This window comes from Artibeus jamaicensis, unplaced genomic scaffold, assembly GCF_021234435.1.
Source record: "Artibeus jamaicensis isolate MK-2021 breed Jamaican fruit bat unplaced genomic scaffold, CSHL_Jam_final contig_456, whole genome shotgun sequence".
NCBI classification, from domain to species: Eukaryota; Metazoa; Chordata; class Mammalia; order Chiroptera; family Phyllostomidae; genus Artibeus; species Artibeus jamaicensis.
This window is the reverse complement of record NW_026521839.1, coordinates 2831203-2851804: the sequence shown is the minus strand read 5'-3', so window position 1 is coordinate 2851804 and position 20602 is coordinate 2831203. Positions and strand designations below refer to the sequence as shown.

The 20602-nt window shown below is 43.2% G+C and overlaps 1 pseudogene; it reads left to right on the top strand.

Annotated features, from left to right (window-relative positions):
• Window positions 1-1522: 1522 nt before the first annotated feature.
• On the top strand, window positions 1523-2153 carry LOC119046584 (ferritin heavy chain-like; annotated as a pseudogene).
• The last annotated feature ends 18449 nt before the right edge of the window (window positions 2154-20602 follow it).

Sequence of the window (20602 nt, the reverse complement as noted above, 5' to 3'; positions counted from 1 at the left end):
GTCAAGCTTAAAAAACATGAATAAAAAAGGAGTTTGCTTTACTAAACATTAAAACACATGACAAAGCCACAGTAACAAAAACAGTGGTGCACTGGTGAAAAATAAATCCCATATATAAATAGGCCAACAAAATAGGACAAATTTCTCAGACACTGATCTATAGGTATACATGGAAACTTAAATATAATGAAAAGGATATCACGAGTCAGTTCCTAGAAGCTTACTTTGGGGAAAAATAACTCACTATAAAGGCAGAAAGAAAGCTGGATTATTGACTCACATAACATACAAATGTGGACTCCACATGAATTAAAGACCTAGTAGAAAATGCACAACTATAGGCTTCCTGCCAAGATGTAGGTGCAGGTAGACACTCTGTGCCTCCTCGCATAACTAAAAGAAGGACAACAACTTAAAAACAAAAAACAACCAGAACTAACAGAAAATCAAACTGTATGGAAGTCCAACAGCCAAGGAGTTAAAGAAGACACATTCATCCAGACCTGTAGGAGGGGTGGAGTCAGGGAGCTGGGACGGAGAGGACTCCAGGCAAAGTGGCAGTGGAGGACCAGGGTGGGCAAGGCTGCAGCTGGCTGGCAAGGCAGTAGCTGGCAGACTGGTGATGTGGCGGCTGGTGGAGCCGGAGGTCCCACATTCACGTGCAGGTAAACTGGGAGGATCACCTGGAGAGCAAGACAGACCTGGAAACCTGGGGTCCCAGCACGGGGAAATAAAGCCTCAACTCACCAACTGAAAACACTTGTGGGGGTCGATGAAGCAGTAGGAGAAACTCCCAGCCTCATAGGAGAATTTGTTGGAGAGACCCACCGGATCCCAGAACATACACAAGCCAACCCACCCAGGAATCAGCACCAGAAGGGCCCCCTTTGCTTGTGAGTAGTGAGGGAAGTGACTGAAAGCCAGCAAAGAGCAGAGCAAGCACTGATGTTCCCTCTTGACCCCTTCCCCATATACAGCATCACAAAGCAGTAACGTTGGTGGCTCCACCCTGGTGAACACCTAAGGCTTCACCCCTTATACATAGCAGACGCACTAAAACAAACAAACAAAAAGTGGCCCAAATGAAGGAACAGTTCAAAGCTCTAGAAAAAAATAAAACAAAGTGATGAAGAGATAGCCAACCTATCAGATGCACAGTTCAAAACACTGGTAATCAGGAGGCTTGATACATAAAGTCACTCTAGTGTTGCTTTAATAAACAAAACCACATTGCTTTTCTTTCTTTGATGTAAATTCAGATTTACATATGTAATAGCATTTTGAAATTCAAAATTTCTAGTTATTAAGAAACAACTCACGATAGTCTTAGCCAAGTCACAGTGGTTTCCTGCCTCAACAGTGCTTCAGTGGGACCTGTCACTTGCCAGCCCATCCCAGCCACCTGCCCAGATCCATCCTTCTGCTGCCTCATCACAGCGCCCTCGGACCGCCCCGAGACCCCCCCCCCCCCCCCCCACCACTCCAGCACTGCAAAGCTGCCTGTTTTCAGCTGCCTATCGTGATGACCACATCTACCTCACTGGTGTGCCAGAACTGCCACCAGGACTCGGAAGCCACCATCGACTGCCAGATCAAAGGGGAGCTCTACAATTTCTACATCTACCTGTCTGTGTCTTACTACTTTGACCATGATGATATGGCTTTGAATACTTTGCCAAGCATTTTCTTCACCAATCTCATGAGGAGAGGAAACATGCTGAGAAACTGATGAAGCTGCAGAATCAACGAGGGGGCTGGACCTTCGTTCAGGATGTCAAGAAACCAGACTGATTGACAGGGAGAATGGGCTGAATGCAATGGAGTGTGCATTACACTTGGAAAAAAGTGTGGATCAGTCACCACTGGACTTGCACAGACTGGCCACTGAAAAAACTGACCCCCATTTGTGTGAGTTCACTGGGACTCACTACCTGAATGAGCAGGTGAAATCCATCAAAGAATTGGGTGACCAAGTAACCAACCTGAGCAGGTTGGGGGCCCCTGATTTTGACATGAAGGAGGATCTCTTTGACAAGCACACTCTGGGAGATGGTACAGAGAGCTCAGTCTTAGGCTGCCTTCGGCCATGGGGTTGGGGGTCGGCAGGGGACTTCCCTAGTCACCAAAGTAGTACTGTAGACTGCTCTGCCTAGTTTTAGGAATTGTATCTCTACCCCTTGTGGCTAAGGGTGAGAGACGACCTTTGGAATGCCAGCTGTGGGAGACAAAGCCTGTCTCTGGTAGCAAATGCTGCCTCAGTTCCTCTCCCTGCCCCCAGAGCTTGGTTGGAAGTCAATGATGGGTAAGACCCCTCACAGCGGGGGGCAACCTAAGCCAGACTCAACCACTTAGGAGGCCTTCATGGAAGGACCCAGGGGGCTGCAACAAAGAGCAATGGACTCTCACCCCCACCCCCAGCTTTGTCAAAGCCCCAGTCCCTATGTTCTCTAGGAGAACCGCTTCCTAGCTCTAATCCTCTTAAGCCTGAATACCTAATGGGGAGAGGTGTAGCTCCTTGCCTTGCTAGAGCATGTCCTGGGGAAAAATCTGGCATCACAAAGACTTGCTGATTAACCTGTGAAATCTGCTCTGCTAGGAGTGCTTTCATTCATATGATAAGGGTCGGAGAGGAAATGAGTATGTCTCCCAAAGTTTCTGCAACTCTCTTCCTGACAGACACTGACTCATAGTAAGCCCTCAGATTTCTTTGTAATGTTATCTACTGTTTGATCCTTGTCGCCTTGTATTCCTGTGTATTACAAACCGATGAAAGGCTGTGGAGAAAGAGGCTCAGGGCCTTTTTCTCCTCAGAGAAACTGGCTGCTGCTGGCCTTTGTCTCCCCTGAGAAACTGGCCACAGCCCACTCCTCCTCCCCAAACAGATCCAGAATGTCTCGGCCATATTTATTCATTCACACGTGTCCGTGGCCCCCACAAAGCAGTATGTGCATGTCAGAGTGACCTTCACCTATTCTATAACTTGTACCAAATCATTCACTTACTTCCTTCATCTATACCATTCCTTCAAATAATTTGGTACCAAAACAAAACAAAACAAAACAAAACAAAACAAAACAAAACAAAACAAAACCCTCCACAAAAATCCTATTGAATTGTCCTCCTGAATTTTGTTATTGTTTTTTTTGTGTGTGTGTTTTTCTTTTTGACTATCTTTGTGCTATTATGAATTTTCCAGGATCATACTTCAATAATAAGCACGCATAATCTTTATAATGAGGAATGCATAAATAAAAGTAATGCATACTCATGACATTTATTTTCCTAAGTCATTTTAAATTAATTTCATATACATAGTTTTCAAATAATCTAGACCTTCAAGGCTTAAAAACAGGCTGGGAATAATTTCATTGAGTTTCCCAAACGTTAGTCATTTGTACATCAACTTTATGCTTTTTTTGCTAAAATCTATGTATGAGCTTTAGCACATATATTTTAAATCTTATCATTTTTACTTCAAAAGACTAATTGAAAATGAAATTCTTTATCCCAATGCTACCTGGACAACAATCATAATCCACCATAAAAAAAGGAAAGTGTAAAATAAATATAATACAATAATATTAAATTCCAGCCAAATACTATTTCTCATTCGAAGGTTCTGATTCTTTACTTTTGGAGGTTTCATTACTTTTCATTTAAAAAGGAATATTAGTGGGAGTTTGAGGGGAGTTAAAGATAATCCACCACCAAACTGAGAGCTTCTGTTTGTGATAAATAAAAATGCTAAAGTAGAATTGAAAAGGGAATTACATTGTGAAAGTGTGAATCTGTATTACTTAATCTTGATGCCCTGGCTACTTACAAACTCTGTTTATATTATGCTGTCTCCCACGCTTTGGGGACCATTGGTCTAAAGCAGCTCAAGCAAATAGAGTGAGTACCTTCTAACAGATCCCCAGAACTGGAGAGACTTCACTATTTTGTTCATAATGCTTTTCAATGTTCTCCAAGGCACATATATCCCCGTTCAAACCCAGTCCAGCTTTACACTGTTGTCACAGCATAATCATTCATCACATTCCCTTTTGCACTCCAGTGTGTCCTGATTTGGGACAGTCCACTGTGGTTTCAACAGGTTGGTGGTTCACTGTCCATCATTTCCAAGCACCTACTCTGGATCTGGCTTTCTGATAATGACTAGAAATACACAGGTGAACAAGATAGTTCTCAGTCCCCAAAGAACTCAGGAATGGGAGGTCAGGGCAAGGAGGGGGAGGGAACCACTTAATGACACCACCAAGCGATGAGAGTCACACTTAGGGTCTATGCCATATGCTGTTGGGATCTCAGGGCAGGACGACAGATAAAGGCACATGGCAGGTTCCTCACTGCAAAGGGCAAGAAGGTCAGCCAATCAGTGGCTAAGAACGAATCAGCTTTGCAGAGGCAGGTAGGGCTTTCCCTTTTAAAGTGTATTAATCTGCATTCCTACATGCTCAAGGAACTGGGGTGGTAAGGGATTAAAGTGAGAAAACACAGTTTCTGACTCATATTTCTTTAGTGGTTACATGAAAACCTGCCCTGCCCGTGAATATTATACGTAGAAGTAGATAAAAATGTTTGCAGAGGAAGAATATTCACAATTTACTAGTTTTAAAACATAAATCGGATCATATTACTTCCTTGCTTAAAACCCTTTGTGGGTTGACCATTGTTCTCAGCTCATTCCCGAGGCCCAGGAGCTCTGCCCTTCGTCTGCAGCCCCAGCTCCTGCTGCCCTCACTCTGGCTCACTAAGTTCGGGCTGCCTGGGGCTTGGCTGTTCCCTCCGCCTGGAGTGTTCTTCCTCCAGAGCTTTACTAGTCTGACTTGCATAGGGGGACAGGCCCCCTGAGAATGACAGCCACCCACAGGGAAGCAGGCGAGGCCAAGAGGTCAAGAGAGGGGGTTCCTGCTGATGTCATAGAGCACCCAGGCTATCAGCTGCATGACAGCAGAGACTCTGCCTCTCAACCCCTTGCTGTCTGGTGTCTGGAACCTGCCCGGCGCCCATTTCCCTGGCAACACCACATTCATCACTGTTGGGAGTTCCCGTATTAAAGCCCGAGTGCGTACTACAGTACTACGTGCTTCTCGGACTACAGGATGACCCACCCCAATTTTGTGCAGAGAGGATAAAAAACAAAGTGTCCAATATAGCTTTATGAATCATCAAGTTTATTACAAAATTTGGCAAAACAAGTATTTTAATAAGAAGTCCCCCCAAATGGGAGCAAAGGAGAGGAGGGGAGGGGAGAAAGGCCTCAGGAGAAATATCCATTCAGGTGGGGGCTGAGGGGGTGAGCCCACAGGAAGGGTGCCCTCTCTTTTTGTCCCTCAGCAGGAAGGCCACGGAGAAGCCAGACACCCCCGACATGTAAATCCCATGCAGAGAATGCTGCAGCAGTTTGCACACCTCCATCGTCCACTGGACCAAGTCCTCTCACCTACATGTAGCACGGCATGTGATTCTGGCACCATCTCTCCTGCAATTGCTTGCACCCAGCCTCCGGCTCATCTCCTGCACCACATGGCAGGGCTCCCTAGAGCTCAGCACCTTCAGGTTCAGCAAGGGAGTGTGGCTTGACTTCCCCAGAGTTTGACTGTGGGTCTGACTGTGCCATCCACAATTTTAAGTTATTTGGGCTTGACTCTTGTCCTTTTGTGATGTTGCTTGGTGGTGGATGGCCCACAGCACAGGCATTTTAAGAAAAGCTTGAAGGCTCTCTGAGCCACCCCCTGCTGGTCCTGCCTGTGGCCAGGGTGAGAACCTGGGGTCCCACCAATGGGCTGTTCTGCTTGGAGGCAGATGTCAGCAGTGGTTCTATCTGTGGCTCCTCTACTGCTGCTGGGGCTGCCTCTGCTGTGGGTGGTGGGGGAGCCCCCAGGGCTGTGCTGGACGGCCAGGCTGGGGGTGGCCATCCTAGACTCTTGGCTGGGCAGAGAAGTGCTGGCCCTGGATGCCAGGCTGGGTGGGGGAACCATAATCCTCTCTTCCTGGCTGCAGGAGGAAGAGGAGGAGGATGCCAGGCCAGGTGGGGGAGTGGTCATCCTCGACCCCAGGCAGCTTGAGGGAACCGCAGGCTCTTCTGTCTTCTTCCTGCTGTTGGGGTCAGGGGAGGGCCTGGGCCTTACTAGGATGGTGTGGCCCTTTATCTGGGTTTTTGTTGTTTTAAGGATCAGGTACGTTCCCATCATCCTGTTACATTTTTTCTGTGTCAGGGACTCCTGAATCTTGTGCTCCCTAAATCCCATGCCCTTCATTATTTCTGTCATCTGGGGGTCAATATCACCCCCAGGCGGCTCACTATATGGCCTCGGTTCCTCCTTTTGGCCCATGTTGGCCCACAGAGCACTCGTCATGTCTTCAAGTGTTGGTCTCCTCCTAGGGTCAAGGGTCTATTTTTTTTTTAATTTAATTTTATTTAATTTTATTTAATTTTATTTAATTTTATTTTATTTTATTTTATTTTATTCTATTCTATTCTATTCTATTCTATTCTATTCTATTCTATTCTATTTTATTTTATTTTATTTTAGTGTTGTTCAAGTACAGTTTTCTGACTTCCACAAGGGACTTCTCAGGAGGCCCTGAGTAGCCATTCAGGTCAGTTTGTGTGTTACTGAAATGAACTATCTCTGATGAGGAAGTGATGATACAGCTGGTTAATTTCCATGTGTAAAAACACTTGGACATCTCTGGATGAAAGGACTTCTGCAGAGGTGCAGAGGGTGAGGTGACATGTTGGGGCCAATTCTACCCTTTTATGGTGGCAGAGAGGGAGCAGGCAGGCTTGAGGACACTTAGGGGGAGCCTCTGGCACATTATGTTCAGACTAATCCTTGAAGACAGCTCCCTACTTTCAGTGTATGGAGTGTTTTAATCACATGTATAAGTTATTCTAGTAATTACTTTCCTTTTTCTCTCCGAAAGTCTCAGCTTTGTGGTAAAGGCACACTTTAGAGGAATTTGCGTGTGAGCTTTTCCCTCCACAGCACTCAGAAACAGCAACGCAAATGCTCAAATACTCATGCTTTGTAGGCAAACGTGGTGCCTTGAATTATTGTATTGTGCTCTCTTATGCCCCTGGCTTACAATTCATTTCAGATCAGGTAAAAGCAGAAAATCACTGTACTCAAAGGGGAACACTAACAATGAAGTCTTGATACTCAAATCCTTTCACTTTTATTCACACACAAGCCTTATTTGCCTTCCAAACAAAATATCCACCAAAATCAGTGATTAGGGAATTAATACAATGCCTTTAATTGATTGATTGGATTGCAATTTTCTATCTACATTCTGTGCAGAATTCAAAGCGTCTTGTGAGAAGATTGGTTCTACCATAACATGCTGTTATGTCCAGACAGGTTGAATGCCTTCAGTATAAATTCCCCCCCAACTATAATAAAATTTCTATGTCACGTTTTCAAGCCTGTCTTTTAATGCTTCTGAACAGTGTTTTCAGGGATTGGATAAGGTCAGAGAGGAATCACAATCAGAACCATGAAACATTTGCGAACTTGGGAAGTTTGTTACTCATTGAGTGCCCATCTTCCCACTCTCATTCTCCCCAGGCTACTGAAGCAGAAAACCAGGTTCAGACATGAGCTGAGATCTTCAGAGTGAAGTTCAGAGTTAGCAGGGGAGCTCAGGGACCATGAGTGACTTCACAGAGGCCTCTGTCCTGGTCTGCACTGCAGCAGCCTGGAGGCGTGGAGGGTAAGGCCTGGGGTTGGGGAGCGGGGAGAGCTCAGCACCTCCCATTTCCAACCCCTGTGGCCCAACCCAACTTGTGTTCTCCTCAGAGATACATTTCCTCTTTTATCTCCTCACTAGCCTAAACCATCTAGTAGCCCTGAGGGACATCTTCAAGCCATATGTTGATGTCAAGTAGCCCTTCGTGTGAGGCTTTGATGAGGACACATCACTTCTCTGGTATCCTTCCCAATAATGTATCACCTCAATCTAATCACTTAAAAATGTCAGATATGGAATATCAAACAGAGAGGCATTAGTCAACATAACTGGCCAGTACTTCTCACAAGTGTCAAGTTCCTGAGAGACAAGGAAAGGCTGCAGCGCCATTATAGAGGGGAGGATAATATGGAGGTGTGAGTTGACATTTTTCTAATAAGAATTTTTTTAAAAACTTCATTGGTTTCTTGGGATTTTGAAGCAGTTTTGTCTCTCGGAGCCCTGGTGCCTGCCCCCAGCTGCCAGATGGGCAAAGAGAGGTTAGACAGTGACACAAGAAAATGTAAGACAATGGGCACTTGTACATATATATGTGTAAATGTATTTACATTTTGTGTAGCTACATTATAGAATCAACCTGAATAACTGACTGAAGACTAGCTGAACAGAAGTCTTACAACCAGGTGTTTACAAAACAAGCCATATCACCACTGAAGGGAAAGGTGGAGACACAAAAAGGTCTGGTTTCCCCATCCAGACCGAGGATAGCTGAGAATCCAGAGTGATCCCTCAGCTGCAAAGGTCTCCCCGGAAGAGTGATGGGTATTGATCCCATGCTGGGCTCCCAGCTCCAAGCACCAGAGCTCGGAAGAGTAGCGTGAACAACATCTGGCAGTGAAAATCATCAGGGATTCTGGGTACCAGGGAGAGACAGGAGTCATGCTAAGGGAAGGCAAGACATGATGTTCAAAGGCAAGACAGGAGTTTCCCCCCAACTGTAATAAAATTTCTATGTCACGTTTTCAAGCCTGTCTTTTATTGCTTCTGAACAGTGTTTTCAGAGATTGGATAAGGTCAGAGAGGAATCACAATCAGAACCATGAAACATTTGCGAACTTGGGAAGTTTGAACATCGTGTCTTGCCTTCCCTTAGCATCTTTGCTGTGAGTCCACTAGCTGTCACCTTAATCAGCCATTGTGGATTAGAACTGTTCACCAAGGTCAAAGTGAATGTCAGTAAGAGGCCATTCTTGTAGGGGGACGACAGACACTGTTGAACTGTACCCGACTCAAGATGGTGCAGTGGAACCTCCTGGGGCCAAATTGGTGGGCGATGTGGTGCAGGGAAGCTGACTGAAGTGGGGTAGTACTGTCTCCAGGCCTGGCCTGAGTTTAAAAGTATACGCTAAGTATTTACTACAATAGATCATTTTTCCTTCATATTTAGGAAACTGTTTCAGAGAAGTATTATAAAGAATTGACATTATACAGAATGGTTTTAACCAGAGTATGCACATACTAGATGGAATTCTGTAACATGACTGACTTCAGTCACACATGAGTACATGCTGTGGGTCTTTACCGTGTGTGTGTGGTAAGATTCGGGGCAGAGCCCGTCCTCTTAGGGTATTTACCCACGTGCGATATTTATATACTTTGTACACATGTATAAACATGCATTACAGATATGTGTAAATATTGCAAAAATCCAATTTAATTTAGTAAAAATTTACTGAGTACTCAGTGTGTGCCAGAAAATTCTCTAGATCACAGAGATGGATCAGGAATAGACCTTGCTCTCCAGGAGTTCAGTGGGGTGAGCTAATGCTCTTATTCCCTCAATCCCTCTTAGCAAGGGTGGGTATCATTTCCAAGACCCAGGACAGTTAAATCACTTATTATTGTTTTAGCAACCACATTGCTTCTAAAGTTTTTATTTGTCCTGGGTCAGGTGGTAAGTTACAGTTTTTCCTACATTTTAAAAATAAGCTTTCAGCTAAAAACATCTAAACCCTGTAACGAATTTAAATAATTAAATTATTGCTTAATGTGTCTTCTATTTTGTCATATAACATGGAAATTTTTTATTCTATTAAGCGAAGGATGGCTTGGTGTTGAATGTTTAAAGTAGACTCAACCCAGCTTGGTTTCACTTACCAAAAATCACAGTTAAAAAAACTGGGGAGGAGGGAGAACAAAAAATGGAGAAAACAGAGTAACATGCCAATGAACTCATGATACTTTTTATGTCCTGGAGATTATCTTTGAAAGCAGAACATGAATAGAGGAACACAAATTTACTAGAAGCTAATCTTGCTAATTTCTTTCCTTGTCTAATAAACTTGCACTCAACAGACAGGTGCTGACTATGCCAGACACTTTGCCAGGCACTGAGGAAGTGGAAATAAACCAACTATAGTCCCTGTCCTCATAAAGCAAGGAAGAAAAAAGAGAAACAACTTATGGACATGGACAACACTGTGGTGATTGCTGGGAGGAAGAGGGTGGGTGTGGTGGGGAGGGTATAAAGGGGATAAATGGTAATAGACAGAGACCTGACTTGGGGTGGTGAACACATGACACAGTGCACAGATGATGTGTTGTAGAATTCTGCACTCGCAGAACGCAGAATGCAAAACAAAAAAACTCATTCTCTTTTTGTTCATTAAAAAACAGCTCATTCTCAATAGAAGGGAAATGGCTGAGATCAGAGAGCTTGGGAAACAACTCCATCCATTTCCCTGACCCTTTAGCATTTAACCGGCTATTTGTGGGACATATGAGTCTATGTCCTGTGCACACCTGTGAGTATAATAGAGATGGGAATTGCCACCACTCATTTTGCCAAAAGCTCTTAGTGAACACAGGCATTATTTGAATATCGCTGGGCATCAGGATTTGTAAAATAAAAAGAAAAAAAGGCAAGAGAGAGGATAGAAGGGGAGAGGGAAGGAGGGAGAGAGGGAGGAAGAGAAACACTTTCTAAAATTTAAAAATTAGGTGGTGGAGGGATTGAGCAAAAAGGAAAAAGGACTCATGGACAAGTGTGTGGTGGTTGTTGGGGGGAGGTGGGTATAAGTGGACTAAATGGTAATAGAAAAAAATACAATAGAGATTAGATAAAAAATAAAAATAAAAATGAGCATAGCCAAAGATTATCCTAATGACTAGCCAAGACTTTTCATCTCTGTGTGATGGGCACTAGGATTTGTTTCAAAACCTTGCTCATGGCATTTTATATTAGCCATTACTCCATCCAGGGTGCGTATCATAGACCTGGATTCTGGTCAGAGTTCTTCCAGCTGATAGCCGAGGGGCCCTGGGCTGATCACATCCTCTCTCTGAGCGTGCTGCCTCCTCTGACAAAAGCAGAGCTGGCTTCCTAAAGGAGGGTGTTGATAGGAGGAGGCACTTTGTAAATGAGGAGTACTGTAAAGTGTGACTACATTCTTCACTAGAGAATCTTTTCAGCTTCTGTTCTCTTATTTCTTCAGCTGCCCATCTTTCATGTCTAGTAGACAAAGGAATCTTAACTGAGGTCCATAGCTTAATGCTTGGCTTCTAAGTCAGGGTACCAGCGAAGATCACTCAGGTTTTGGGTGTTTGTGCACATGTGCATTGTCCTAGTTCCACAGTTTTCATCAAACTCTCAAAGAAGTCAATCGGTGCAGAAGAGGCTGGTTCAGATGAAGGGTATTTGGGGGATCAGAAGGTGCCTTATTTGTCTTTGTATCTCAATACCTATGTCATAATGCCCTGCTCATAGTGGAGGCTCCTATATTGGTTCCATTAATAAGTATACAAAGAGATATATCTTATCATGGCAAATATTAACATTGAAAGCATGTCTGGGTTCCTCCTAGGGAAGAAGTATTGAATTCTGATTAATTGGTTTCATCTCAGGGATGATGTATTAATTTCTGTCATTGGTTGTCAAATCAGAAAAGGAACCAAATTTAGGAGGCCTGGCAACTGCATAGTGTCAAGCACTATTTTTTCAAAAGTCTTTTGTTTTCAACTGACTAGGGAAGTTCTTTCTCTCCTCTTTGGTGAATTTGCAGATGGCTTTTGTTTGTTTGATTGTGTCAAGGTTGAAGGCTGCTCATTCACACCGGCCTCCTCAAGTCTCCTGCAAACACCTGGGAAGGATCTGCTGAACACATGCCCCTTCCAGGGGAAGCCACAGCCAACAAGCAGATGCGACTTCGGGAGAGTAGACAGAACTTTCAGGAATGTGCTTGTATCTCCTCTGGCTAGATGTTTCTAACAAAAATGCAAATCTGCTGACACAAAAACTTCTGGACATGATTATCTGAAATCGTGAAGTTTAGATTCATGTCTCCTACAGAAGCACAATGGAAACAGATGAGGTGCTTAGGTTGTCAATTTGTAGCACAATTAGAGGTAAAAGTACAAGGTTGTCCATTACATCATTATTATAATATTGAAAAACTGGGAAGTGATCTATATGCCTATCGATAGGAGACTAGTTGAAAGAGTTATCATGTATGTGATGAGATGGGGCACGCTGAGGGTGGCATGGCCGTAGACAGAATTATCAAGTATCTTAACAACAAAACGTTAGTAATCCACTCAACAGAATGAGGCAGTTGTAATATAACAAAGCAACACAATGACAAACATCTTTTAAAGTGAAAATTTTATTGCTTTAAAAAATATGTTATTCTGAAATATTTATGGACTCATGAGTAGCTACAAAATAGGTCCTATGTCCTCTTTACCCAGGTTCCCCCAATAGGACATTTAAAATACATCTTAAAGGAGGGGAAAAGGTTATACAATGGTGTGTGTGGTAGCATCCTATTTGTGTAAAAATAAAAGTAAATATATCAAATTATTAGCATGTATATCTTTGGGGAACAGGACATGATTTGCAGCAGGTGGAGTAAATGAAGGACTTTTACTTCTTAGTGTATAGATATTAGTACTATTTTATGTAGATATTCATATATCTGTATAGATGTCTATATATCTATATACTATAGATACAGATATATCTAAATATATATAGATATAGTTCAATGAGCATGTAACTGCTCTTATTTTTCAAAACACCCCAAACAATATATTTAGGAGGACGGTTTCCATGATGGTAAATTAATTCAAGCTCTGAAAAATTAGTTGTTCTGTTTGACAAGTTTTAAAAGGAAAGAAAAGTTACAATTCAAGATTGTCTGATGGGCATTTGGTGTCTATTCCCATTGAACTTCCATCATGATGGTCCTTATAGATCAAGTCCTGGCAGAGGACATTTGGAATGAGCTGCAAAACCCATTTTCCATGATTCCATGGACTGTCAGAGCCTTTAGGCAAGACTACATACTTGGAAGCCAAAGTACAAGGTAATTCTACAGGGCTTTGGTTTCTGTATTTAAATGTAACTTTACTAGCAGAAGTGTATACTCTGACCGTTTTTCCCCAAGCCAGCTTTTGGATGGGCATGGACCACTTGTAGCTAGAATTCAAACCTGGCCTTGGTATGTAATCTTGACTATTTTAAGCTTTCTGACTTCCCATGTGCTTTTTTTTAAAAAAAGTTTATTTATTTATCTTTAGAGGGGAAGGAGAGAGGGAGAGAAACATCAATGTATGGTTGCCTCTAGTGTGTCTCCTGCTGGAAACTGGCCTGCAGGGAACTAGCTTGCAACCTAGGCATGTGCCCTGACTGGGAATTGAACTGTGATCCTCTGGTTCACAGACCTGAGCTCAATCCACTGCCCATGTGCTTTTTATCAATCTTTCTCAATTCTGCAACTACCTGAATTATCTGGTACCTGATCAAAAGTGCAAATACCTGTCAGGAGTGGGTGACGGGGCCTTTCTCTATCGTTTCTCTTCAAGCATCCACATACAAAGCTGTACTCTTCATCCTCTCTCTTTGGAGCTGTTTCAAATTCCACAGGCCACTGCACTGGGGGGAGGTGGCTACGGGAGGGGGAATGAAGGGAAGGGGACTGCTGCTGGTGGCCCAGGGAATGCGACACAACACTCCATTAGTCTCTGCTAATGTATTTAAACATTTGCTTACTGAGCGACTTATCACTGGCACATTATGAGGCTGTTCATAGTGTTAAGAGAGGAGTAATTGCTGCTTCTGTGACTAACTTGAAATGAACACAGATGCACAGTTAACGAGACATGGTATTTATATGATATTTGTAAGTTGTATAAATAGATTCTTCCTCTTTGAATGCTAAGCAGAGGCATGCAAATCATTTGTGGTGTTTATGTGATTAAATGAGTGCTGATTCTGTACGCAGAATTAGCATAGTAGTTGAGTCATGTGAAGAATATTGTTAATTCTACTTTCTTTTTAATTCAGGCCATTTATCAGACAGCCTGAATTAAAGCAAAACAAAAATATACTCTGGCAGTTACATTAGTTAGCAATATTCCATTCCCTGATAGAAAGATACATGCACTCCTGAGCATTCACTTATCCATCCGCCCATCTGTCCAATATTTATTGCAAGCTGACTAGTTGCCAGGCTCTCCGTGTGAGGCTGAGGTGACAATGGTCAATAAAAAAAGTAGATCCTGCTGCTGTTCTCATAGGGCTTACAAAATTCTTGAGTAGAGACTGCCATTGATAAAGAATTACTCAAATGGTGTCAAGTGCTCTGAAGGAAAAGAATAGGTTCTATGAGAAGGGGTAGGGTGAGAACTTCATCTGACCTGGGAGGGTCCGGGTAAACGGTCCTGCAGAAGTGGTGCTTAAATTAAGGAAGGATGACTAGGAGTTAATGGGGTAGAAGACAGTGTGTGATTGATGAATGTGTGCAGTGGGTGAGTGTGTGTGGGCCTGTGTGTGTGGTGTTGAGTTTTCCAGAACTGGAAACTATTTACATGGAGGCTCTGGAGTGGGAAGGAAGGTGAAGATATCAAGGAATTGAAAAAATGACAGGTGGCTGGATCACAGAGGAGCAAGGTCGAGAGCGAGCATGAAATGAGGAAACACAGGGCCCCGAACACGCTGGGCATTGTCCGCTACGGCGAGAACTAGATGCAATGGAAAAACTCTGAAGAGTGTGAAGTGTGATCGACACAATGCTCTCCTTCCTCTACCTCCAGTTCACATTATACACAAGGTAAACAAAAGGAAACATATGTCCCAAAACCACCGGGGCACTGTGTTACATTTTAGACACCTGTTTATTAAAATGGTCTCACATTCTTATTCAGGGTTCCGTGAACAACCATGGCAGAAAAATACCCAAAGTAATTAAAAAAAAAAAAGAAAGAAACATGCCTTTACTTTTGTAACCTGTGCATCAAAGAGCTTCTTTTTCGGAGCTCTTTATGAAACCGAGACACATAAATGTAAATGACCACCCTGCAGACATTGGGGTACAAAATTTCCACCTGGACCTGTAAGGCATGGACCCACAGTGCATGGTTTGGGCTTTCACTGTTTATAGAGCTAATAGAACCTTGCACTTATGGGGACAAATTGGAAAAACCAATAGAACCCAGATGTGTTGCAACCTGCATTAGAACAATCAGTGAGAGTGGGCATTTCTGAGACCCCTGGGCAACAGCTTTGGTGTCAGACAGAGTCTGCTGTCCACTCACCCTGTTATTTGACTCCCCAAGAGTTTTGGTGATGAAGATGTGTTTTACATGGTTGCTTTCCTGCAGAAGCATTTGGCCTAAGAAGGTACCATAGCCTCTCAATTGTTTTCATAAAAATGGTGCACCATGTACGGAGAGGTGTGCCCATCCAAGAAAAGGCCATGTGCTCCAGTCGAAGGAGGAAGCCTGAGGTGATGGAGTCTCTGTGCTGTTAACTCAGTCATCCTAGCTTTAGGACTTGGAGACTCGAATAGAGGAAATGCATCCAACTGGGAGTCAACAGCCTATTGTGGGGCAGAAAAGCACATCTTAGATCTGGAGAGGGAAGGCTTCCTGAAACTTGTGAATGAACCCTCTGTGAGCTGAACTAACACACTGACGTCAGAGAAACAGAAATTGCAAGTAAAGTCCATCAGAGGCAAGCTCAGGAGGGTTCAGGTCTAGCCAACACATTCAGAACAAGGAGGCTGAAGGGAAAAGGAATATTTATGCTTCATATATATATATGAAAATACTCTTGGCTTCTAGCCTTTGAAATCAAGATAATACAATACCAGCAGGTCTCTAAGAATGAAACCATGAGAGGAATTTTATTTGTAACTTATAAGACAATAGTGTCTGCCTTCAGCAACAAATCTCAGGAGAATCACTTTTAGAGTCTAGAGAAGAACACTTAACTTGGAAATTATTCTTTATAAATATTAATCAGATGGTCCACAGAAGTCTCTTAGATATAAAAGCTATTTTAACCCAAGTAGGCAAGTCAACTGATGGTTGTTGTAAATATATGTGTACCTCTGTGCTAGAAGCAGAATGTGTGTGTGTCTTTGGTGGGGGTGGGGGGCAGTGTGGAGAGTGGGCGCATTCACTCAGGTGTAGGCAAAGAGGAAAAGGCTAATTTTCTGACCATTTTTTGACAGAATGAATGAAACTGACTGTTGTGGTGTCATGGAAACTTAGCCATGGAAACCTTACAGAAACATCAGGAGATGCAGGGAGGAGGTGTTGATAAAAACGTCATAGCAAGACTGCTACCAACCAATTCCTGTAGATACTATACAAATAATCACTTCGTATTCCCTGTTGTTCAGTAAGAGCATCTCGCTAGTTAGAAAATCATGCTCACTATTCTGCAGGTTTTCTGTATAAATTGCTAATAAACAACTCAGAACATAGTCACTCACTCACTTTGTTGAATTGCATCAAACAAGTGGTTTGGAGAGCTGAGGAAATGAAGCTCATCCTCATTTCTAGTGCCATCCCCCAGCCTCCATAACCGTATCAACTGCATCAGCACACCCCCTTCATTTCATGTCATAAATACACCTCAAATTGCTTCCCCATTTCTGCCTCCAAGCTACAACCATTACTGCCCTCCCACGCCCAGTGAGTCTTCTCTTGTATGCATTCCCAGCCCTCTGCACTTTTCTTTCACAGCACTCATCACACTTTATGTTCATCTGTGTGATAACTTCATTCATTTGCTTGTTCTTGTATTAATTCACTCACTCACTCACTCATTCATTCATTCAACAAACATTAATCTGAAGCCTAATCTGGACCAAATGCTATTCCAGCCACAAGTGATACAGTAATGAGAAATAGACACGGCCTCTATTCCCACAGAGCTGACACCTGAATAGACAAAGACAGGTATAAGTGAGTAAACAGCAAATAAGACTAGGGCTTACTGTTCAGCTGAGGAGGCAGACATCAGACCCAGTATCCACACAGCACTAGGCAGGAGCTTTAACCTTAAATCGGATTGGGTTGGGCCCCCGGTAAAACCTTTTCCATGGCCTCCTGTCGCTCTTAGAATGAAATACAACTTCCCAACATGATCATACCATGTTGCGTATCTAAGATAGAATTGGATCTGAATATATCATTGGATAACCAATAGGCTTTCAGGCCTACTTTATGAAAAGTCAACGAATTCTCAAAAGAATAGGTGTCCTTCCAAAACCCTTCATTTTCAACACTCACATGGGTGATCTGGTGATGCATTTTGTTTGGTAGCAACATTTTTCTTAAGTTTATTCTATTTATTTAGAAGATTAGTTCTCATTTGATTATAAGCTCCTCTCCCATAAAATTGCTAGATCATGAGTTATTTAAGCTCTCTGAGCCTTAGTTTCCTCACCTGTAAGATGGGGGTGGTCTTATTTTACTTCATACATTTGCTTTGAAGATTAAAGGACCCTTCTAGATAATTTAATTGTGGCAAAAATAGCTGCCACAATATGAGTGTAGAGTTATGGCTTCTTCTCTTTGACCAAATGAAATAACACTTAAATCTTTGTTATCAATAAACAAACATGTTGACATCAGAATAAGACAATGTTTCTGAAATAACATAATTGTTTACCTCACTGTGGGGTAACCGTTGGGGCAAGGAGGCGTCTGCAGCCTGGGTCACTGGTCACTTGTCTTAGTGACTGAGCTGACACCAAGCCTTACTCCGGAGCAGGTGTTTTGTGCAGTTAACCTTCTCTGGGCTGGCGATTATGCAATGTGTTTGTTCCCTGAGCACACATTGTTCTCATGCAGCTGGCATCGTCACTACAAATCTTACCTGCTTAAGAAGCTTCCTAGTTGCAAATGCCTGGCAATGACCCACAAAGGCTTACAGGTGGGCACAGAAGCTGAAGGAATCCTCAGGTGGAGATGTAGTTCCTTCCCATGTGCTACTTCTTGGGGGAAAGAGGTCTCCATCTGCCAGACCTCGGCCTGAATGCAAGCTCCTGCCCACCTGGTACACTGCCTCACTCCTGCTCACCTGCTTCTTAAATGCTTGTATAACCTTACATTTTCTCATTGTACAAAAGAATCAGGAGGGAGAGAGAGAACAGAATATACAGCAAGAATAAAATACATATTGCTAATCATCCTACCCTCTCCCTACCTCCAAATAACTTCATAATTTTCACTGACATTTGGGGATAGCCTCTCAGATTTTTCCCATTCATCTGTATAGGTATGGAAAGGGGTTTAGGAGCAGGGGATGTGGAATAAGATTGGATCCCAGCTGAGTCACTTGGTTCAGGGGCCTAATAAATTCATTTTTACAGTAGCTTCTCTGTCACAGTGTCCTCATGTATAAGAAAGAAATTTCCCTGGAGTACTGTGAGGATTAATGAGATTAATACAAGAAATTGGTTAGAACAGTGTTTAGCACATAGTAGACACTCAATAAATTCTGTCTGGATGTACAATTATATATAAACATTGAGTTGGGAACACTTAGCTGTGTAACTTGGGAGAGAAAAGAAGAATGTCTCTGATTCTCAGCTGATTCCCCAGAACACATAGTAGTCAATATCACGTAGTCAGAACACATAGTAGTCAGAGCACATAGTCAATAAGCTTTTGTTAAATGAGTAAGAGAGTAAGCTGCTGAATGAGTTAATTAAACATACTAAGTGGATAAATGATGAGAATGGGCAACCCAATGGAAAATTACTGGCTGAGGAGCACCCTTGGGTGCTGGTGATTTTTCTAGAAATATTGGTAAAACTAATTTTAAGCACCTGAGGCCTGCTTGGGAAGAGCAGCATGTCATGGGACCACTCTGGACACTGGGGGAGGAAGGGAACAGTAATAGCCAGGCCAGCAACTGAAGGTGGGGAAGGGGTGTCTCTCCTGGGTGCTTAGACGTCTGGCGCCTATTTCTGAGGGAAGCCGCAGGTCTCCATTCCTGAGTCTGCTTCCTGCTTCTCCACATGCCCAGATCAAACAGCCCCTGATCTGCAAATGCTAATAACGCTCCCCCGAATCCTGGAGTCCTGTGGAGCTCCTGCTACTTGGGTTTAGTCACAACCTTGAAGAAATGACAGAGATCAGTCACCTACCATGAGGTCTCTGAAAAACCTCAGCAGAATTTCTCCTAGCAAAATGTCTCCTCTTAGCATCCAGCTCAGACGAGGGAAACATTTCCAGCTGATGAGCAATTCTAAGTTCTCGGTGAAAGGTGGTGTTGGAAATGACCCAAATATCAGTCTTTTCTATCATGAGGTTCTTAGAAGAGAGCAGTCTCGGGGGTTCGGAGAGGAGGGCTGGGGGGGCCGGGGTGCCAGGGAAGCACAGCAGGCAGTTGCACATACCACTCTGGCAAGGCCCATTTCCCACCCTGGTCAAATAACATTACATCACTTGTTCCCAGTTACAGGAAATCCACTGGGTGCCAGCCACAGCCACAGCCATTCCCTGAGCTCCCCCACAAACACACCTGCCCCTCTTCAGTCCTGGAGGCTGAGGGTGTGGGAAGGAAAAGCCGATTCACAAGCCCCTTCTTTTGGGCTAGAGAGACTGAGGGCAAATCCATTGGGAGGGTGGACAGCGGGCAGCTTTCTGAGTGCATCCATGACCAGACATCAAGGACACACGTGCTTTTTTCTTTCTTCCTTAAAAAAACCACATTATTTGAATTCCATCCTTCCATTTGATAGACTATCAGGGCTGAAATTCGAGATCTGCTCTTTACTAACCATGAGACCTTGGGCAAGTCCCACAAGCTTGCCAAAGCTCAGATGCCTCATCTGTGAAATGAGGATAATCACAGGATTGGCCCTCATGGGACATGTGAGATTTAAATGGCAGTGTCCACGCACAGTACTTGGCCCAGTACCTGGCTCATGATAACACACTCAATAAATGTTTCTATTATTGTTGCCAGAACTGAGGATGGTCAGTCCATATTATTTGGGCTTTTACTGCCTTCTCTTCCTCAAAGACACAACTTTTTTTAAAGTAGAGTTATACTGAGGTTGAAAAGTCCACACTGAAAGGGGCAGAAACCATGATGATGAATCCTTACAAAGTAAACATTGTATAATCACCACTTAGACCAAGACAGGTAGGACCACCAGCTCCCAGAAGCTTCAACTTCCATGGCTTACATTCATCTTTTAAAAGTGAAATAATTGTCCTCACTGCCACCAAAATAAAAACATAGAACATTTTCATCCCCACCCCATCCAGAGAGGACTGCTCTTTTGACTTCTATTGGTACCTTCTGGTTTGAATCTGTGCACATGGCCTTAGATCACACAGTGTGTGCCCTTCTGTGTCGGGCTTCTTATACTCACTCATGTGCTTGCTAGTAAGGCTCATCCAGGTTGCTGTGTGGAACAGACATTCATTTCTTCCCACTGCTGCATAGTATAGCATTCTATGAATATCCCACAGTATATTCAACCATTTTATTATTGATGAATGTTTGTGTTGTTTAGGTTATTTATTTTTTTTTTGGCTGTTACAAATAATGCTGCTATGAACTCTTCTACAGGTTTTTTGGGTGCACATATTTAGA